The sequence below is a fragment of the Passer domesticus genome, chromosome 6, assembly GCF_036417665.1.
Source record: "Passer domesticus isolate bPasDom1 chromosome 6, bPasDom1.hap1, whole genome shotgun sequence".
Lineage (NCBI taxonomy): Eukaryota > Metazoa > Chordata > Aves > Passeriformes > Passeridae > Passer > Passer domesticus.
Genome location: NC_087479.1, coordinates 45,508,035 through 45,528,226, shown reverse-complemented (window position 1 = coordinate 45,528,226; position 20,192 = coordinate 45,508,035). Strand labels below are relative to the sequence as shown.

The 20,192-nt window shown below is 40.7% G+C and overlaps 1 protein-coding gene across 23 annotated transcripts in view; it reads right to left on the bottom strand.

Moving 5' to 3' along the window:
• TSPAN4 (tetraspanin 4) overlaps positions 1-20,192 on the bottom strand; it is a 414,093-nt gene that overhangs the window by 81,859 nt on the left and 312,042 nt on the right. The window contains exon 4 of one of the 23 annotated variants that reach the window (XR_010364879.1): positions 12,823-12,938. The exons of the other annotated variants lie outside the window; for them this stretch is intronic. The gene's annotated coding sequence lies outside the window, so the exon portion shown is untranslated. The remainder of the gene's footprint in view (positions 1-12,822; positions 12,939-20,192) is intronic. 23 annotated transcript variants of the gene reach the window in all.

Below are 20,192 nucleotides of genomic sequence, written 5' to 3'. Positions count from 1 at the left end.
CTTTACATGAAGAAAGTTCTAAAACTGAGCGAGTCAAAGGTCCTTTCACAGACTTGGAAAAGCTCTCTGCCATTCAGTAAATGCCATGCTCTCAAAAAACTCAGCTGGTATAATATGGAAACCAATAAACCTGAAATGACTCTGATATCCTTCAATACTTAACACACAAATTAAAAAAAAAAATCCAGCAGATAGGGGACAACAAGCAAGGGGAAACCCATAAAACATGAACCTGATCTTTACGTGTGTGCATATGGGCAAAAGAAAAACGATATACCTAAATGGCAAGATGTTTCACAGGCATAAATCATGTAGCTTCATGAACTCACCAAATTTAGGTCTGGCACTGATGTTTATAAGCTGCTTTTCACTGAAAGTTTCTGTTCCAAGCCTGTATCTTTTACCTTGTCCATCTAAATGGGCAGTTCCCAGTTGTATAAATGAACTTCCCCTGTTCATCTTCTTGGCTGTTTCCCTACCACCTGCACAAACAACTGCCACTTCTTGGATATTCTGCATCCTGTCCGATTCTTTCATCCCACCTGCATCTTCCTTACAGCATTGCTCAGATCCCCCTCATCTGCTGGGAAAGCATTAAAAAAAAAGGCGGGGGGGGGGGGGGGGGGGGTGGTGATGGAGGAGGAAGGCAAAGTAATCCAAACCTTTGCATTATATTTAATTGCCTTACTCAGTTACAATCACATTCCTCATTCTGGACAACAGCAATCCTTAAAACTCTGATTACAGTTTTTATATCTCTTCTCAAAGGATTTATAGCAATGGTCTGCCAAAGATGAATGTTTACTTGTTGCTGTACTTCTTAAAATCCTTTTGTCCTGGTATGTGACAGTCTTCACCAAGTAATCCTCTATATCATACATTTAGGGAACATTGTCTGTCAAAATTACAAAGGAAGACAATCAAAGCTGACAGCATATGTTCTCCTAACAACAGCTGCTATCAATCACAAGGCTGTCAAGCAAATGCAAAAGATTAAGTTCCTGCCCTTCATAGTGATCACACATGATGTAAGGGACTGTTATCCCTGAAATACTAATTTTTTGGAGTTGAGAGTGACCAGCCCACTGCAGCTGGTCAATGGTATATTTTGACAAAGCACTTCTCCAGACTTCCTTGCTCTGCCCAAAAGGCCACCTGCTGACAGATGCATAAATCAAAGATGACTGCAGAGATGTTCTACCAACAGTCTGGTCATGCTCACACAACTGCTCTTTTGTAATTTGATGGGTGAAGGTGCTCATGATGAAAATCCTCACATCCCTCTTTTCTTGCTCTTCAAGTTTCTCTACTTCTAGTGGTTTCATCTGAAGAGGCAAATCAATCTAAGCCTGAAGGATCAACACATCCTGCACGCTGCACCCTTCTAGATCTATGCAATAACTCCAGCTTTTATAATTGAAAACAGATGACCTTACTTCTATTAAAGCTCCTTTTCTATTAATTATTCATCTGCCTAAATTAGAAGTTACCCAGCTCATGCAGTAAAGCAATCGTATGTGTTGTAACACCATCTCCCTGCTAAACTAATAACTCACTAATAAAGTGGGCATCTGCCATTCAGTTCTAAGACTTAATTACTTGAGGTAAGCCCAAGAGGTTACCTGTCTACAGTTATTGTCTGTTATGAAGTTCATGTTTCAGGTCTTTTAATAATTTCCACTAGCTGATAAAATTACAATGGATGCAAAGGTTAACCCCATGCCTGCCTAACAACGTCAGTATCCCCAGATACTGAGAGATCTTCAGGAAATTATGGTTGTGGTTGTGTTATTCTAGTGGAAGGACTAAAATGATTGTGGCACATGATGGGACAAAGGAGTGATGAACATGTGGCATCCAACTGTTGGCACAATACTACAATAACTAGAGAAGTGAAGGGACAGAGCATGCTGCAGGATGAGAAACAATTTCCCTCATCAGCTTTTTCCAATAGTATTCACTCAGGGACATGCAGAAATCAAGAACTGTGATTGTGCTTTCTGAGATACAGTGGTAATCACAAAGGTATCCTGCTGACATTTTCCATATCCAACCTACCACCTTTGGGAAGGGTTCAACCCTGGATCCTTTTCTCAAACACAAGCTAACAGCACAAGATGTCTCAGTAAGGGTTTCAGAGCACCAACATGAAACAGATTTGCAAACAATAGCATCACATTAGAGAAGGAAGCCCAAATGTATTTTGATGCTAAATAGAAAAGATAGCAGGGAAGGAAAGCCTCCAGCCCACTGCTCCAATAATATTTCTAGTACAGGCCACAAACAGCTCTCCAAGTAATTTTGTGAAAATGAAATACCACTGTTGTCTTGTGGTGGTGGGAAGGGGGTTGCTGCTCTTTAAACACAATGTTTATGAAACGCTTTTGAATCGTTATTGCTCATTGTGGGATGACTGCATTTTACTGCAGAGCTGCATGAGATGTGTTTGTTCATTGATACACAGAGTACATACATTGCCATGCAGTAAGCGACCACAGCAATTACCAAGCTCAGCTCCTTGTCTCTACATTGCAGACACTGACAGTAACTTAAGCTGAGGGACATGAAGCCTGATGTAGGGCAACCAATGAATATGTAACCATACCACAAAATACAAATACACCACACTCCTCAATCTTTCTACAGGTTAGCAAAAGAAACATGAATTTTAATGTTGTGACCCTGTTTCAAGTCTACAACTCTTACTGAGGCAATGCTGCTTCTGCAATCATGGCCAGCACTGCATCAAAACCACCACACTAGCAGAATTCCTTTAACAGTACAAGAAAACTAAGGGATGAAATGCATTTTCCACAAAAAAATCACATGCTTATTTTCCAGAAGGAATCCATATTTAGCTCTGATGTTTCAAAGGCACTTGCTAAATAATTAGAGGAAGCTTGGTGTGATGACAGGTTTCTTTAGATCAGCCTCATCACTGTAACAGCAGCCCCAGGTTTACATCACAGCGTATCAAGAAAGGCAGGCATGGCTGCAGAACATCACCAACAGGCCAGCACCACTCCAAACATTCAGTGACCACAGCCACCAGTAGTCTCATTACCTGTGTAATCACAGACTCTTAAAAAACTTCACAATCACAAATTATTTTAAAAAAAGCACATACACCACATGTGAGATTTGTATCATTGCACCTATGTGGGGGAGGGAAAAGAAAGAAAGATAAAGTAGAAATGGAAGAAATGAGCAATTGGCTCTCTTGAATCGTACTCTGGTATCTTATCTACAAACATATTCTGCTTTCAACAAGCTGTAGCTACAGGCTTTCTCAGCATGAAACAGGCTGTCTCCAGCACACCCTGAGCTGGGTAAAGATCTGCACAATATAAACTTAAGGGAGGAAAATCAAACTCTAAAATCCTTTTACCAATAAAGATTATGTAAACCCAGGACAACATTATGTTGCAGAGGTTTGCCAGCTATCAACTGGCTGGAAGCTGAATGGGAAGTAAGCTAGTTAAACTGACACAGATGAGGCCAAATATTGATTTTTTTACTAAATTGTTGTTCACATAAACCCTAGTATGGACATTCTTGAATTGGTTTAAAATTGACTTATAATGATTGAGCATATGTTGAGTCTCTATTGACTCAGGGTTGTGGCCACAGCGGAGAAAAAAAAAAAGTATTTGTGTCAGAACACTGCAACACATCCTGTGAAACATCACAACAAGAACATGGTTGTTCAATATATGCCCTTATTGACATCAAGGTTTGAAGATTAGTCAAAGACAAGAAATAAACCCAAGTGGATGCTCATATCCAAAAACCTCACAATTTTATTTTAAGGAAAATCACCCATTTCATCTGGATGTTACTTCTCCTAAACTAGAGCCAGAAAGCCAAACATGCACTCTTAGCCCCAGCTATTTGCTTTATTTGTTCACTTTATTCTGTATTTACTGGATAATCAGTGCTCATGATAGCAGCCAACACACTCAGATGAAGGACAGGGCTTTGTAAAATGTCTTATTCTAACTATTCCAAGAGTTGAGACACCAGGATACGCTAACACTGACTTAACGCGCTTTGACTGGCAGCTGTGCTGTAATGGACAAAGTCCACTTCTGTCAGAACATAACACCAAAGCCAACTTTACAGCTCGCTTCTGGAGTGAGGGCAGTTACCACAAAAGACCTGCTGGCTCACACCAGGTTACACAGGAACCTCTGTTCTAGCACTAGACTCCAAACAATGGCCCAGCATGGGAATTGCACCTTGACTGCTCAGTAGTGGGAAGGTGGCTCAGGACCCACAGAGCTACTGCTGCATCCTAGAGCTGCCCAGAACGGGTGTGGAGTCTCCCTCCCTGGAGACAGTCAGGATCTGTCTGGACACAGTTCTGTGCCATGTGCTCTGGGATGGCCCTGCCTGAGCAGGGAGGTTGGGCCAGAGGACCCACTGAGGTCCCTTCCAGCCTGACCCATTCTGTGACTCTGTGGTTGTGGATCAGTGTGAGTTTACTGATAGGCATGCTCTGTGCTGACATTTCTACTGAAAAGAAAAAAGCAGGCATTTGCATTCTGACAGTGGAAAAACCATTACAAACCTGTGTCTTGACACAGGCCTAGCCATTCAAGTTTGCACATTTCTTTTTGACTTTGACATATCTTCTATACAGATGTATTTGCCTTCACAACTGCAGATGCAAAATTAAAATCATCTTCCCCTTCCCTGGACAATAATTTTTTTCCTCTATGCACAGTTTATAGGAGCTCACTCTTTGATATTTTTTTAATAACTTGTGTTGTGTCTGGCACTTTGGGGAGTGCCTGTGACAGAAAGCACTTTATTACCTCTCTGTTTGAGTTCACTGCAGAGCACTCGCCAGGCCTTATGAGTGAAAGGACAAATCTAGGCAGCAATTTAATCAAGCAGTGATTGAAAAATTAAAGGTGGCGATGATTAATATGGATTTAAGACTTCCTTTGTTTGAATGGGTTTTAGCCAGAGAACATCACAGTTGGGCTTTTTATGGCTTTTTTTCTCCTCTCAAAGAGAGAGACGATGAGACAGGAAACACAAAGGAAACCTCTTTGGGCAGATAATTTCTCTCCTTTTAGTATTCAAATAAAAGCCAAGGGAAGAGGTTACACACAGTGCATATTATTATCCTTTGGTAAATAATCAAGTATAATTTCAGCAATCACAAGAACACCTCTGTGTATAAGCAAAGATCCAGCCATAAAAACTCTATTTGGACCAGCATCAGAAGGGAAAATTTCTGCCCAAGAAACAAATGAATTTCTACACTGAATCATCAGCCTGGCTTACAAAGAAATAGATACCTTTTAGTAACCATGAGCATACACTAAACATATACAGAATAAGACTGTTTTACATTTAAAACAGAGGAACCAAGATCTTTGAAAGCTGTTAAGAAATAATGAAGGAATAACCTTCACACAAAATGAATCAGTGTCCACATCTCTGTTTGGTTAAAGGAGGGATCTCTATAGCTACAGAGATATATCTGGAGATACAGACAGACACATACTGGAAAATCTCGATAAGCATTCATTTGCCTTGGGCCAATCGCAACATTAAAGAAGGTAGAACTGCCATGGTTTAAACCAGATTTCAAATAAAATCTTTGCATGGCAAAACACCTGCATCCCTCACCTTAGGTGAGGTTATAGAAAAGCCAGAACTTCGATCAAAGCATTTTTGTATTGCCCCTGTTTAAAAGTTACTACTGTAAATCTATAGAATAAATTCATATTAATCTGGTGCAAAGCTGTTATGCTTAACTGATTGTAAACAACTTTGTGCATGCACTTCTAAACAGTTTATAATGCTTTAGATCATCTGAGAAATAAGGACAAGCCAGGATAAGAATGGAAAATTTTCCTTTTCCTTAATCATGAATACTTAAAAAAAAAAAATCTTAGCCAAACTGACCCAAGCAGCATATGATACCGGCCTTAATTTCTTCCCTGCAACAAGTAGCTCCCATCTAGGCATCTTTACAGAAACATCAGGCACACCTCATCTTCCACAAAGTGTTGAAACACTTTAATAGAAAACACAAAAAAGCCACTGCAAACAAAGAAGATTACTAGTGGAAAATTAAGCTTGTAATAAAAGCCTTGTCTGAAAAAAAGGATTACCAGAGCTTGCACTTCAACTAATAGACTTATTTTTCCCAAAATACTTATTTTTTTCCCCCTTATGCTATTTTCATTCTTAGCTATAATAGTTGATTTATATTTTGTCCAGCTGTCTCTCGTCCCCATATAAGAAAGAACATCACCATAAGAAGTTACTTGAAAAGAACTCTAAAGTCCATATTCAAAGCAATTAGATTAATAAAAAGTAAAGTTACCTACTAAATGGTTCTGAAGAGAAGTATGTTTGTTTGCAACAATGATGATTTTTGCTAGCTAATGCTTATACAACAGTGTGGTTCCCAAAGGGTTCACATAATTTAAGTATAAGATGTCTGCAAGAGTGCACAAAGTTGGATACCTGATCTTCCAATCCCACATGCCTCTAGGCACAAGCATAATTGCACTAGAAAGTAGCTCTGCCAAAAATGAAAACAATTAAAGTACAGCAATTTTTTTTCTGCTTACAGTTCAGAAGGGTGGTTTGATTTTTCGTGCATACCTACACCAGTAAATGTAAAATGAAACAATTCAATGAACACTGCTTGAAAATACAGTAATGAAATACTGCCAATGAAATACTGTGTACACTGGAGACACTGTAGAGTCAGAACCAAAGCTTTGCCAAATTCATTGGCAAGAGAGCTCCCAATTTGACCAGTGTTCTTCAACCATTTTGTTAAAACTGTTTAATCAACACTTTTAACATTGACAAAAGCTGTGAGTTGAAATTCAGGAGGAATCCAGATATGGGTAAAAAGTCTCTGAGTATGCTGGGGTTTTTTCCTCTCTTCCACACCCAAGTGTCCAGTGAGAGGCTCAAACAAAACAACATCTCTTTGTGCTGCTCATGGTTAGTCAGAACAACCCCAAAAGGCAAGACTCAAATACACAACATCATCATAAAAAGGATTCTGAGAGAACCTGGGGCCAAGGCAAACACAGTCATTGTCTAAAGAATAAAAAGTATAAAGAACAATCTGTGGTACAGGAGCAGAGAAGTACTAATCACAGCAACGTCCAGGATTCCTTTTGAGCCCTTTAGCCCAAGGAAGTCTCCTAGGCCAATGTCTTCCAGAGTGGCCTCAAGTTTTGTGCAGTGCCAATGCTTTCCAGTTTCATAAACACCAAGCAGTTTAGCTGGTGTCCAGAGATGCCTCACATGATCAGCATCTCTGAGAATCTTGGGAAATGTCTGCCTCCTAATACAAGACACTTCTGAAAATGCTGAACTATTCTGCTCTTCATGTCAAGTCTCTCCATATGCAAATTGAGAATGAAAATACTCTCCCACCATGAAGGATAAAAGCTTGCTGATTGGGTTTAGACAGCACCACAAAACAGTTACCAGGAAACCCAAGGTCTTACTACTGCCACTGCAAAAATTTAACTGACTTAGAAGTATGCAGTGGCAACTTGCCAGCAAGTGTAGTAATTTCTTTCTGCTGCTGAATCACAAAGGCTTGGAAAAGGACGTTCTTCTAAGACGTTTAATTTTTTGGCAAATCTCTTGAACTAGCTACCTATAGAGCATTACCTCACAGCTTGTGACATGCAGGAACTCCACAAGTCTGCTGTCACAGAGCTACAGACCTCACATTAAAGCACTGCAGACTTATTACCCTTTTACTTTTCTGCAGTCAACTTTCACCTTTAACAAGATTATTTTTTTTTAACCACTGCTTCCTCCTTCTCCTTCCACCTTTGTGTTGCAGGACAGCAAATCTGGGCAGCATGGACTGCCTGATTATGGTGCTTTAGGTGTTGGTCCTACTGTTGCATTTCATAGCAGAGTTTACTGTGCCAGTGCTGAGTCTGCCAACCCAGCAGCAACTCCACCACGCTTCAGCACAGCCCTACCAGAGCTGATGTGGCCTCCCTGCCTTCTCTTGCCCTTCTTCCTGCTTTGCTCAAAACAAGTTTTCTGTCCCTGCTGCCCAACAACCTTTCCTGCCTACAAAGCTCAAGGAGGAGCCATGTTGTTCATTCCCAGCCCAGCAGCTCCCATTACTGCCCCAGTAGGAAAAAACCACAATTGATGTATGGCACAGGCTGTTACTGTCACTCCCTTTCTCTCACAAAGCAGGCACTGCCAATACCAGACTGCTGTGCTTCATGTATCATTCAGCAGTTTCTTAATGTGCAAACCTCTCTGCTGCAGCTCTTTTCTCTGCATTAAAGTTATCTTTGGGGCAAAAACGTGTCTGTACAACCTCTGCTTGAAATATCAAAACTACATCTGAATTTCAATGTGTCTGTTGGCTTCTTCCATATACCATGAAAACAAAAGCATCAGCAGTGTCCCCATGACTACAAGGTCCAGGAGGGGACAGAGCCACAGCAGGTCACAGGGACATTAGGCCAAGCTCTCTCTTAGGAAAGCTGTGGTTATACTGCCTGCCACTTAATTCTGCTAAAAAACCAAAATCCTTCATAAAAGCCCTAAGCCTCAAAGTCTTTGTTGTCAAGATACACAGGGAAAAGGAGAGAGAAATGCACTTCCAGCAGCATGTTCTTTGTTTTTCAAAAGGAACAGCAGCATCATTCAGAGTTACTGCATGACTGTCCTGCACACAAAGACCATCATGATTTTTGAACTATTTTTAGCCTTTTGTAAAGCCTCAGATTGCTTTTGGACACTTGCTAACTGCTGTTTTATACCTGCCTGTTCCTCCCCAGCCAAATAGCACACAATCTTTGTCTGCATGCACAGTCTTCCCTTTCCCTTCAACTGCAAAAGCCTGGAGCTTCCTCCTGTTTTTCATTCAACCACTCTTTCACATCTCTTCTTCAAATACATTTTCTCCAAAAGCCCTGTGTATTTAATCTCCCTCCTCCCAGATGCAGCAGATAATTTTAGGTTGTGGGGTGATGAGAACAGGGGAGCTTTGCTAAGTCCTCTCTCACCCCTACATCACACCTTTAAATTTCCATCACTCCAGGATGAGCACACAATAAACTATTCAGTATTTATTCACCATAAATGATACCACATCTCTTACCAGCTCCAATCACAAAGTCATATCTGGCTAGGATCTGTGTCCTCTGGTGCTGAGCTGGACTGACTAGTGGTTAATACAGGAGCTGTTCCAGACAGCAGAATCTAGCAGCACCAGCACCACTCTGTAAACCTCAGACCACACAGGCCCACTGACACTGCCTTCTTGTGCCATCCTGCTGCTGAGGCAGGGCCAAGTTAAAGGAGACTCCCTTAGAGATCCATGGATCAGAAAGCACTAGCAGTTGAGAGAGTGAAGGTATAAACAGACAAAGGACCCTCTAAAACAGACCACTGCTTCCACTCCTTCCTGATTCAACCAGTAATAACCAGAAACTGGTGTGCTTTCAGCAGTGCAAAGCTCCAAATTACTCTTCTCCAGTTTTTTAATCTGCCCTGCTTCAACCTCCCCTCACCCTTTCCTTTATAATTGTAAAGCTGGGTCATTTTAGCTTGCACTTGACTTAATATTGATGGGCTTGTTGATGCCAGCTGAGGACAAGAAGCAAGGCTCTTCCCAAGCTAAGGCAATTTTTCTGTTTCTGCCTCCTGTTGTACAGCCTGTTTCACATTTTCCCTGCAGCAAGTAACTGTAAGAAATGTTCACACAACAACAGGGTGGGATAAAAACCAACGTGAAAAAGTAACACAACACCTATTTCTACACTAATGAAACAATTACTAACTAATCTGAACCAAGCAAACCAAGCATGATGCAAATGCAGGGAAACATTTTCTAATAAAGCTTCCTGCTCACTCAAGTGGCAAAGAGATGTGTGGCTTTGGAAGGGTAAAACAAACATTTACAGTACGTTGTAAAAGAGCTCACTGGCTTATGAGGTTCTGCCCTTGTCTGGATATTTCTAATTTAGGCCATGGTTACAGTTCAGTTTTATGTCCAGAATGCAAGACCTTACTGCCTTCTTTCCTCCTCAGTAACCAAACTAATTCAAGTAGGGAAAGGCCAGACAAGAGCCTAACAAACAGCCAAACTCTTCCCCAGGCTTTCTTGCCTTCAAAGGGTTGAGAGAGGCCCTCCAGCTGCTATAGTAAACTGTGATGGGACACAGCTGCCCCAAGGCACACCGGTGCTGCAGGGTTGTGCTATCCTGAGAAGAGAGTTTTTCCATCTTATCTTTGCTTAAACCGTGTTTCAAGAAGAAACTTCAAGTGAAAATTCCACTTGACAAGAGATTTTTAAAAACAGTGAAGTCATGCAAATTACCACAAGTGACAAGACAGGACAAAAAGAAACGGCCTCAAACGGCACCAGAGGAAATTTAGACATGAGGAAAAATCTCTTCACTGAAAGAGTTATCAAGCACTGCTCAGGAAGTAGTTGATCACCATCCCTGAAGATATTTATAAAACCTGGTGCTTAGGTACACGGTTTAGCAGTGGACTTGAAGATCTAAATGCTCTTTTCCAATCTAAATGAGTCTATGAAAGCCATCTACACTCGCATGAGGCACAGCAATATTTGAGAGGCTACCTCTACTGCACAGAGCTGTTCCAGGCATGGGAATGAGCAGATGGGAAGAGTTTGACCCTTTGGACCCACTGAGCTTTGCTCAATACTGAGCATGCAGAAAAGCTTATTTCTTTGCTGCCAGTCATCCTGCACCTGAAGGGTGGAGGTGCCACCTAGGAAAGTCCACAGGAAAGAAAAAGAGTACTGCTTTATAGGCAGATGGTCTAAGCCTGGGACTGGGTCTAGGCTGAGCATATGGTCCCCATTACATATGTAAGAACCAGATACTGCCTACAGGAAGAACGGTGACTTAAGCCAGACTAAGAATACTTCAATGCCACCGAGTGATTTTGTGCCCTGTGGAGGCAGAGTTCATTTCAGGCAATTATCTCATGTGCTCCCTACCAACTGCTCTCCCCAGCGATGATGGGCTACAGTCCATACCAATAAAGACAATGAAAGTGATCTGGACACTGGAATGATTCCAGGAATAAATTCCCACCTCCCCAAAAGCTGGAACAATCTAGTAAAGAAGGGTATCACACTGCACATATGGCATGCCAGGAGGGGAGAGATGGAGTCAATCTACTTCATCACCTACAAAGGATAAAAGAAAAGGAGCAAGAAGCAGCTTGTTAGAAACACATAAAAGAACATTTCACGTTGTTTAGGATAACCTATTGGGCAGTGCAGGTATGAGGTAAGCAGTGTTTTGCATCCCCTCTTTCCCCTAAAAAGAACTGTCATTCTTGGACAGTACGAAAAGTTACCAGTTCCTTCAAGCATAGACTGAAATAGAGATGCAAGGAGTTTTGTTTCTGTTGCTAATGGATACTAAATTACACACATTGCTTCTCTAATCAGATCAGAATTCTTAATGTCAGACAAGGCTCCATATCTCTATAGCTCTTTTTGCCTCTTCCAGGCTTTAAGAAAGTTACAACACCTCTGGCTCTGCCTGAGCACGTACGTGCAAGGAAAAACAAGAGGAGATGGTACATCTGAAACTGGAGGATGTGTGACAAAAGACACATTAACTTGCTTTGCAGCATATTGGCCAATTTCCTTTTCCACCATGTCTGAACCCCTTAATGCCAGGAGAACAGCAAGAGCACACAGAGATCATACCAGGCTTAGATGCAGGAGGAAATCAATGTCCATGTTGTGTCCTGGCCAGCCACGGGGAGCCACGAGAGGCGATGCGGCAGCCAGCGGGTGAGTGTCCGCAGGGCTCTGGAATCAGCCCTCACCTTGGAGCACAGCTCACTTCCACCAGCTGCTCTGCAATCATGGGACATCTTGCTCAGATTTACTTTCCTGAGCTATTCTGTGCCCTTACATGCCCAGACTGCTGAGTATAATTCTCACCATCATTCTCTTCTACTTATATAAACTCCCATTCCTAGAGCTCTGCAATCATGGGAGAAATACAGTTTAGGATCTGAGCTTTATCTGAATTTAACCTGTTGTGAAGAGGGGCCCTAGCAAGCACTAGAGGTTTGTTTTACTGATTTCCCATTGCATTTCCAGGTTTACGCAAAGGTGCCTCAGCGGAAACTGTAATCTAGTACTCCTAAGTCCTGACATATAAAATTCAGTGTTTCATAATTCATGTGCCTTTTCCCCAGCATCCCCCATCTCTGTGTTTTTTCTTTAAAAAATCCTAACATGGAAAAGGAATACATTTAGCTGGATCATGCCTAGTTCTGTGAGTATGGTACCAAGTCCCAAGGGAGAATAGCTTGTTCAATTTTTTACTGAGTGTAAGTTACATTAAATATGCTGGATCTTTTCAGGTTTCTGTTAAGATGCCTCTGTAAAACTGAAATTCTCTTGTCTTTTGAATGGCTGGAAATGTTCATGAAGTGTAAATCATATCCCTTCATCACTGACCCCACAAACCCCATATATTATATAAATGTATGCATATTAAAATTATACATAACTTAAAGCAAGTGGCATCTGCCTTTGAGACACTGGGCAGGTAAAATATAGACTCAGAGACTGAGGAAAAAATCTGGGGACCGTTAGTTATATGGTGCAATAAACATCAAAACCAGAATGAATTAAAACTGAGGTAATTTAAAAAACTGGATACTGTCCAATTTCTCTGCAAGAAAATCAAATAGAACAAGGGCACTGGAACAGTGTCCCAGTGGGAACTGAAAGCAGAAGAGGTTTGGACACAGAATCTGCATTTAGTTTATGATTTTGTTGGTACTCACCCTGTCAATGTAACTTGGTTTTCTGCCTCTTCATATCAGAACAGCACAACTTTACAACCCTACTGCTTTGCCCTGTCTCCAGGGATCCCTTGCAAACATTTACACCCTCCTGAGACCTAAAAGAACACAGAAATTGAGGGCATGCAGCCTCTAGAGGTGACAAAGGTAACAAAAAAGGAAAATGCAAAGCTTTGGTAATACTGATCATGTCTTTTGCTGAACTCTAACATTTCCAAGCAAATGCAGAAACAAATTGAATAGATTTAACATGTAATGTATTTGCAGTTGTGTGTATGTGTATATATATATACACACACACACACACACACACACATATGTCCATATGCAATCTTGTGCATGCCCCAGTTGAGTGTAGGGTCCTGAAGCAAATGGGATGGATGGCATTTAGACCAGGGCACCCTGCCCAGCCCTCCTGTGATGCCCACTGCAGGCACTGAGCTACTAGGGCTTAACTGGTCCTTGAGCACTGAACACTGTTTTGAATTCCTCTGTCCTCACAGGATTTGCTTGATGCTTAACCCTGCACACTTGTATTAATTTTGCTGATTTTTGTGCTTGAGTTGCTGGGGGAATTACTGAGCATAAGGTCAAAGCTATTTCACATTTTGCAGTATAAGGCGCTTTATCCCTTTCCACCTTGCCCTTTAGTAGTGCCATGTGGCAGAAGGCAGGGATGGGGATAAGGATTAACTTTATTTAATGTGATATTTAATGCGTGAAAAGGTCCCAAACCTTCTTTTTATAGACAGTTCTGCAAAACAGACCAAAGGACTTTTAAAATAAAAAAGTCAGGCTTTGTTAAAAATATAAAGTAGAATAGTTAGCATTTGAACAACAGAAAAAAAATTTAAAAGATGACTGTAAATGGAAAAAAAATGAAGATGGGTTAAAAGCAATGTTCTCTTCATCCATGGTCTCCCTAGAAGCATGTCCTCAAACTTTATTCCTGCTATCAGTCACTTTCTGCAGAAAACAGTACCCACTTTGTAAGAAGTCCTTAAGGAAATGGTCTTTAGGAAGTTTTCTCTGTCCCCTGAGATGCTGCTCTCAGTTCCTTGCAGTGCCTCTCCTGCATCCCATACTCAGTGTCTCCCAAAGCTCCTCCCCTTGGCTCCTTTTCAGCTGCTGTCCAGGGAATGTGTGATTTCTCTCCCATGCTCAAGGGCTTCCCCTGACTCAACCTGACTCAGCTCATTTCAGGAACGAGTGAAATAGTTGAGACTAAAGAGGTCAAACACACAGCCTGTCAAAAAGCATGATTACAGACTTATCCTAAGAAATCAATGGAAAGTCTTGACTGCTTCATTCAAACAACTGTCAGAAGTCTGCTATGCAGCAGACAGCATTCAGGGGTGGGGCTTTTTGCGAGCAGAAACAGAGTGAAAATTCAAATACATGTCATCCATGGGATCCAAATACACTGTCATCTGGTGTCTTAATTTTCAATGATGTTTATAGCATATGACAACTCTATTCCTGAATGAGCACTGCTTGGGCTTTGCCTCCATGACCTTCTCCTCTAGTTTAGTAACTCTACAATTTATGGCAGAAACAAGTTGTGCTGCTGACAACTAGCATGGAAACTTAGAAGCCCAGTGCTGAGCACTGCTACCAGATATCCTGGCCCAGAGTTGCTGAGGGAGTCTGCTAGCTAGCTCTGTCCAGCACATGGAGGTCACAGACTGTGACAGTCACAGCCAGCAGCTGGCGCAGCTTCAGGGACTCAAAATGCAACCTCACATCAAAACCCTTCTCTTCTTACAAGGCCAAGGAGGAGAGAGGAACAATCTGCCTTGGCTGTGTGTCTCACCATGCAAGAAGCATCAAATGAGGCAATAAAAAGAAAGCTGAGAAGCCATTTCTGCAAAAATTATGCCATTTCTGCAATGTGATTGCTTTTACGAGCTAAATGGCACCTTTGATTCAAAAAAGCATTTAAGCAAAGGCAAGGGTCCTGACCAAAGTGGTAAGAGAAACAAGTGAGAATGCTTAAATCTCAGCAGTATCTTTTTTCCAAATTGCCAGGAGAGGAAAGGAGGACTGTCAAGCAGAGTGCTAGGCCCAGTGATAGCAGGAAACCCTACTGTCTGACCGGGCGAGAGAATCAGTTTACTTCAGGTATTATATTTTCTTCATGTTAGCTCAGTATGTAACACTTTGGGTAGCTTAGCATACACAAGCCAAATCCACTTTTCTCCTCATCTGCAGATTCAGTGAAGCTTATAAAGGATCTCATAAAAGTAATTTTAAATATTCATGCAGTGTTCATCAACCATGCGTCCCAGTAAACCTACAAGGACAAGTTTGGGCTTTCTAGGCTATTCCTCTTCAAAATCTGTACTCTTGCATGCAAGCATTCACCCCTGTGCTGCAATGACAGCATATGCTGCTGCTTGCAACATTAAACATCATTCAAAGGAATAATCTTCATGCTACTAACACAACAGCACACACACTGTTGAACACCTTCTCCCTTCTCCTAGAGCTAAGTGGAAAACAGACCTCTGTTATTCTCTTCCCTGAAGCACCTTTTCAAACAGCATCATTTTAACACCATCTCCCCTTTTGTGCATCACATCCAAAAAGCACCCTGCAAAGATATTCCCTGATTCCTAACAAGACTTATTTTGTCAAGTCTTCATTTTCTGCTGAGAGCTGGAAATGTCAACATTGTCCTGAATCTTATCTCTTGTGCCTTGCTGTAAGGAGAAAAGTATCTCCCTTGTGGACAGAATTACATATTCTCAGCCTGACAGCAACAGATATCACTGTGCTGCATTGAGTAAATTACATCAACTTGAACTAGACAAGAGATGTATCCTGAAATATGAAAAAAGGCAGCCACATCTTTAGACTTTTTTTCAAAAAACACTTTCCTTACATCACAGTAGGAACACACAGAAAGGAGACAGAAAATTCAACAGGATGTCAACTAGGAATGATGATTTGGATCTTCTGTTTTGCATTGGACCTGCTGCTAGATAACAGCTGTCCAAAAACTACTTCAGCCCAAAGATTTGCAGTCTTATATGTCTGGGGGTTAAAGTTTTTATTTCATTTTGACACGTCTTTACCATTTTGCTGCTGATTTCTTTTCCATCAGGTCTGGAGCCCACTGAAGTCTGCCTCATGATATTAGAAGGCTCTGTTAATCAATGAGATGCTGGGGAGGACGAAACAGCCCATGCAATGTAACACATGGAAACGTTTTGCTGAACTGTCCGTGCACAATATACAGAATAAAAATATCTAGCAACCTGTTTCATATACTCTATGAAACTACATGAAACCTCTTCAACTATACTAAAGTAAACCCTTCTCAATTTGTATTCTTAATATCAGATAATTCTTGTTCTTCATGAAGATTTTATAATAAAATCAATAACTTATCAGAAAAAAACCCCAGTGATTACAAAAAAGAAACATTTTAAATTGAGAGAAACCACAACTAGCAAGATTTCAGAAACAGCTGATTACCTCTTTGGTCTCAGCCTCTATTTTTCTACCTATCTCAGTCTTCTATAATGAGATTTAAAGGTGCATTTGGCATTAACTGCTCCTTCAGGTCTTATCTGCAGATGAAAATCTGTTCTGGAGGCAGATATTACCAATGTTTAATTCACTATTGAGGAAAAGCATCCAGGTATTCTGTGACTGTTCAGAAGTGTGTGGATAAGCCCTCTCATTTCCAACAGCTACACTGTTAAAAACAGTAACTGCATCGTTTTCTCTGCATCTTCAAAAATACTTGTATTGTAAAGCAAAGAAAGTAACATCCTTTCTCTCCTCACTACTCCCATACCAGGACAAAAATAGAGAAAAAGATTTTTTTAAAGAGTGTTTACACATTCAATCAAAATTAATAAGCAGGCTTCATATGATAAGGAACATTAATGTCAAGGGCTATTCTGTGTGAATATTCTTGTTCTAATAAAATCACACTTGATTTAATAACCATTGGTTTAGCACAAGGGACAGCGAGGGGTCAGCCAAACACACTCCTAAACAAAGTATACATGGTCTGGATAAATGAGACTGAAGTTTACTCTTAAAGCAAAGGAACTAAGACACCATCACATTCCAATTTGATTCAATCTTTCATCAAAATACAAAGAAGTTCATCTCAGCGCCAGAACATTTTTTAGCACTTCAATAAGTTTTCTGTTTATTTAAAAAGATGGTACTTCAGGGTTTTCATTATGGTTACAATGGCAGCTGTTCCAATGACCAGAAGCTTCAATTAATCTGTTTTCTTAATAACCCCATCCCTTTCCAGCATAGCATACTGGGCCTGTCACTCATCCCTACTACATTATTGAAATGGATGTAGAAAAATAAGAAAATGGAGTAATTAAAATTAATATAAAATATTATAATGGAAGAAAGAAAGAAAACCACATGCTTCCCTTTTTTTTTTTATTACTCCCCCAATACAGAATTTGAAATTTGCCTGATTGCTTTGCTTTACACCCTCATCACTGATGACTCTGGGCCTGCACAGATCTGGCAATAATGCTGTGAATTAGCAGTCTATGCCTGTACCAAACTGGAGCTGAGAGCTGTGATGCAGAGACATAAAATAAAGCTGTTCTGGGATACTTTCAATAATACAGTATTGTGGCAGCAAGGAAAACTTCTGTGAAATTTAGTAGACTGACTTACCAAGGAAATATTTTTGTGGACAAATTGTAATTTTGCAAACTCTAGCACTGCCAATCCAAGTTTCTAGGATCTGTGATGAGGTGTTTGTGTGCTTGTGGCTATGTGAACTGTTCCCAAACCACAGTACACAAACAGGAATCAGGATGACCAGCTTTCCTCTCGAGAAAACTGAATATTGCCTGAACTACTCCTAACCATCTGCCTCTGCACAGGGCCTGATATGGAGTCAAAAGCTATTTGCAGTCACTACTGCTATCACTGCCACATGGAACCCCATAATCTCTGCTTTTGGTATCTCAGCAAGCTCAGTATGCAAAACCCCAGGCTAAATTGTTAGTACAGTGAGAGGCAATAAGAGGATATCAAAGATTATGAAAGGATATTTCAGCAGCAGCTCCTGACCCTTGAAAGGCAGAGTTAGGTTTGAGGAGAAGGTTGGTTGTGTTGACAGCGATGAACAGCAGGATGGAAACAGCTACTGCATGCTGAAGTAGCTGCCCAGGCAAATGTGATACAGAAAAATTAGTGTACTGTGATGGGGCATAGACAAGGTCTGAATAAGAGAAGTCCCAGAATTTGCAGATAAAGCAGCTGATTACTCTGCTGCTGTGAAAGGAGTCTTTGTTCCTTCTCCAGCATGAGGAGAGGTCAGTAGCTGTGTAAAATAGGATGTCAGTGTCCTCTGGAAACTCACTTGCCCAGATTCTTACTCATCTACGATTAACCAGTTTAGCAGTAGCCAGCCAATGACTGTACTCTGCAAAAAGGGGTTTACAGGACAACTGATTGTGAATTATCATCCAGTGATCCTAAGCAGACCCAACCCAGCCCAATGCCTTCTTCAAGGGAGCAGGAGTTTCATACTCTCTTGGTTTGCCAACAAGGACATTGCACCAAGATCAATAGCAAAGACTGCACTCTTCACAACAGAAATCAAATATTTTGTAGTCCTTGTCCACAGGACTACAAAATTTGCAGATTTGCAACTTCCTTCCCATAAGTGCAAACAAACCCAGGAATATGTAGCTATGATATCTGAAAAACTACTCTTTGTAGAAGTTCTATTGTGTAAATTCGATATCTGCATGACAAAATAAAACAAAAAAGTACCGTTACACCACTCCCATCGGAACTGCGGTAGAAAGATGTCCAAGAACATATACTTACAGTACAACTGAATAGATGATGTCAGGTAATAACCTCTCCAATTGTGAGTTATTTATATGTAAAGTTGCCACAGTAAAGCACCACATTATTTATGCTCTATTTCAGCACTCACCAGCTAATGCAGAGGTGACAGCATCAGAACAAATATCTGAAAAGAGTAGGACTGAGAGAAGCAAAGTTCATATCTCTTGGTGCTTTGAGAAAATCCCTTGTCTCAGCCAAAACACAAGTGAACCAGGGCTGAATTATGACACTGTGTACAAGTTCTTTGAAATTAAATGGTTCTGCCACAAATATTTGGTTGGTCAGATGATTACAGGCTTTGAAGGGATGCTGTTATATAAGAACATAACAGTCCATCGATTCTAGGACAAGGAGAGGTATTATAGGGCAAAACAGAACAAATAATGCAAACACTGTGGCCTGAAAGTTTTCAGGGAACACTGGGTTACAACTCAGTCATATTCATGTCCTTTGGAAACATTCCATTCAACTAGGAAATCTCTCTAAGCAGTACCTGTTACCACTGATAAAGGGGAATGTATTCACTACCCTTAAAATAAAAAAGGCCATTTGTTTTACCCTCCTTGAATGCTTTTCCTATATTGCCATTACAATGAGAAAGCACAACAGCTTTCCTACTGTAAAGCCGCTCACTACTGTATCTTTACAAGGGAAGAGAGAATGGATACAAAAATACAGTGAATACACAGTAAACTCCATCTCAGGCTCCTATAGAGTTTTTAGGCATATACTGATAGGAGATATCATTAAATGGGAGTGCTTTATAAAAGGTAATGTAACAGTAACAGAATAAATAAAGGAACTGTTTATTATCAAATCTGTTTTTTCTCTCTCCTATGAAAGAAATACTGCATTGTATCTGTCTTCCAAATGAAACTGCTACCACAGAATTCCCCTTCTTAAAAGGATTTTTCCCCATCAAGCTTTTCTGATGGGTGTCCTTGAAATGTTGCAGAGGCAAACAACTACAGCACTAAAATGCTCACTTGGTAGCTTGCTGATGTTTGCTGAATCTCTGAGCCAGCTCCTGCTTTGTTTTCTTCTCCCTCTTACAGTGATCTCATACAGCATAGATATCTCAAAGACTGACATGAAACTGCAGTTCCAAGTTGTTTTTTCCCTCAAAAGAAAGAGGGGTGTTTGCTTGAGACAAACTTAAATATGCCACCCAGCCCAACTCCACTGCAGTTCAGGTGTGAAAGCAAACGCACTTGCACAGCACAGGGTTAGGAAACTCCATCTTTGTTTCATACTAGGGTGAAGTCTAGGATTTAAATGTTCCAGAAATCTGGAGTTTTCCTCTTTAACTTGCACTGCATAAGTTCTGACAGTGTAAAGTGGGAAAGGCAAATAATTTGTATTCCTTAAAAGAAAGAAACACAAAAGTCTTTCCTTCATTTCCTTCACAGTAGCTACTGTTAGGCCTTATAGAATCAGTTTTCTATAAACTGATGCACTTTTAATTGCTTACAGGTGTTTATTAGGAAATTGTTTTG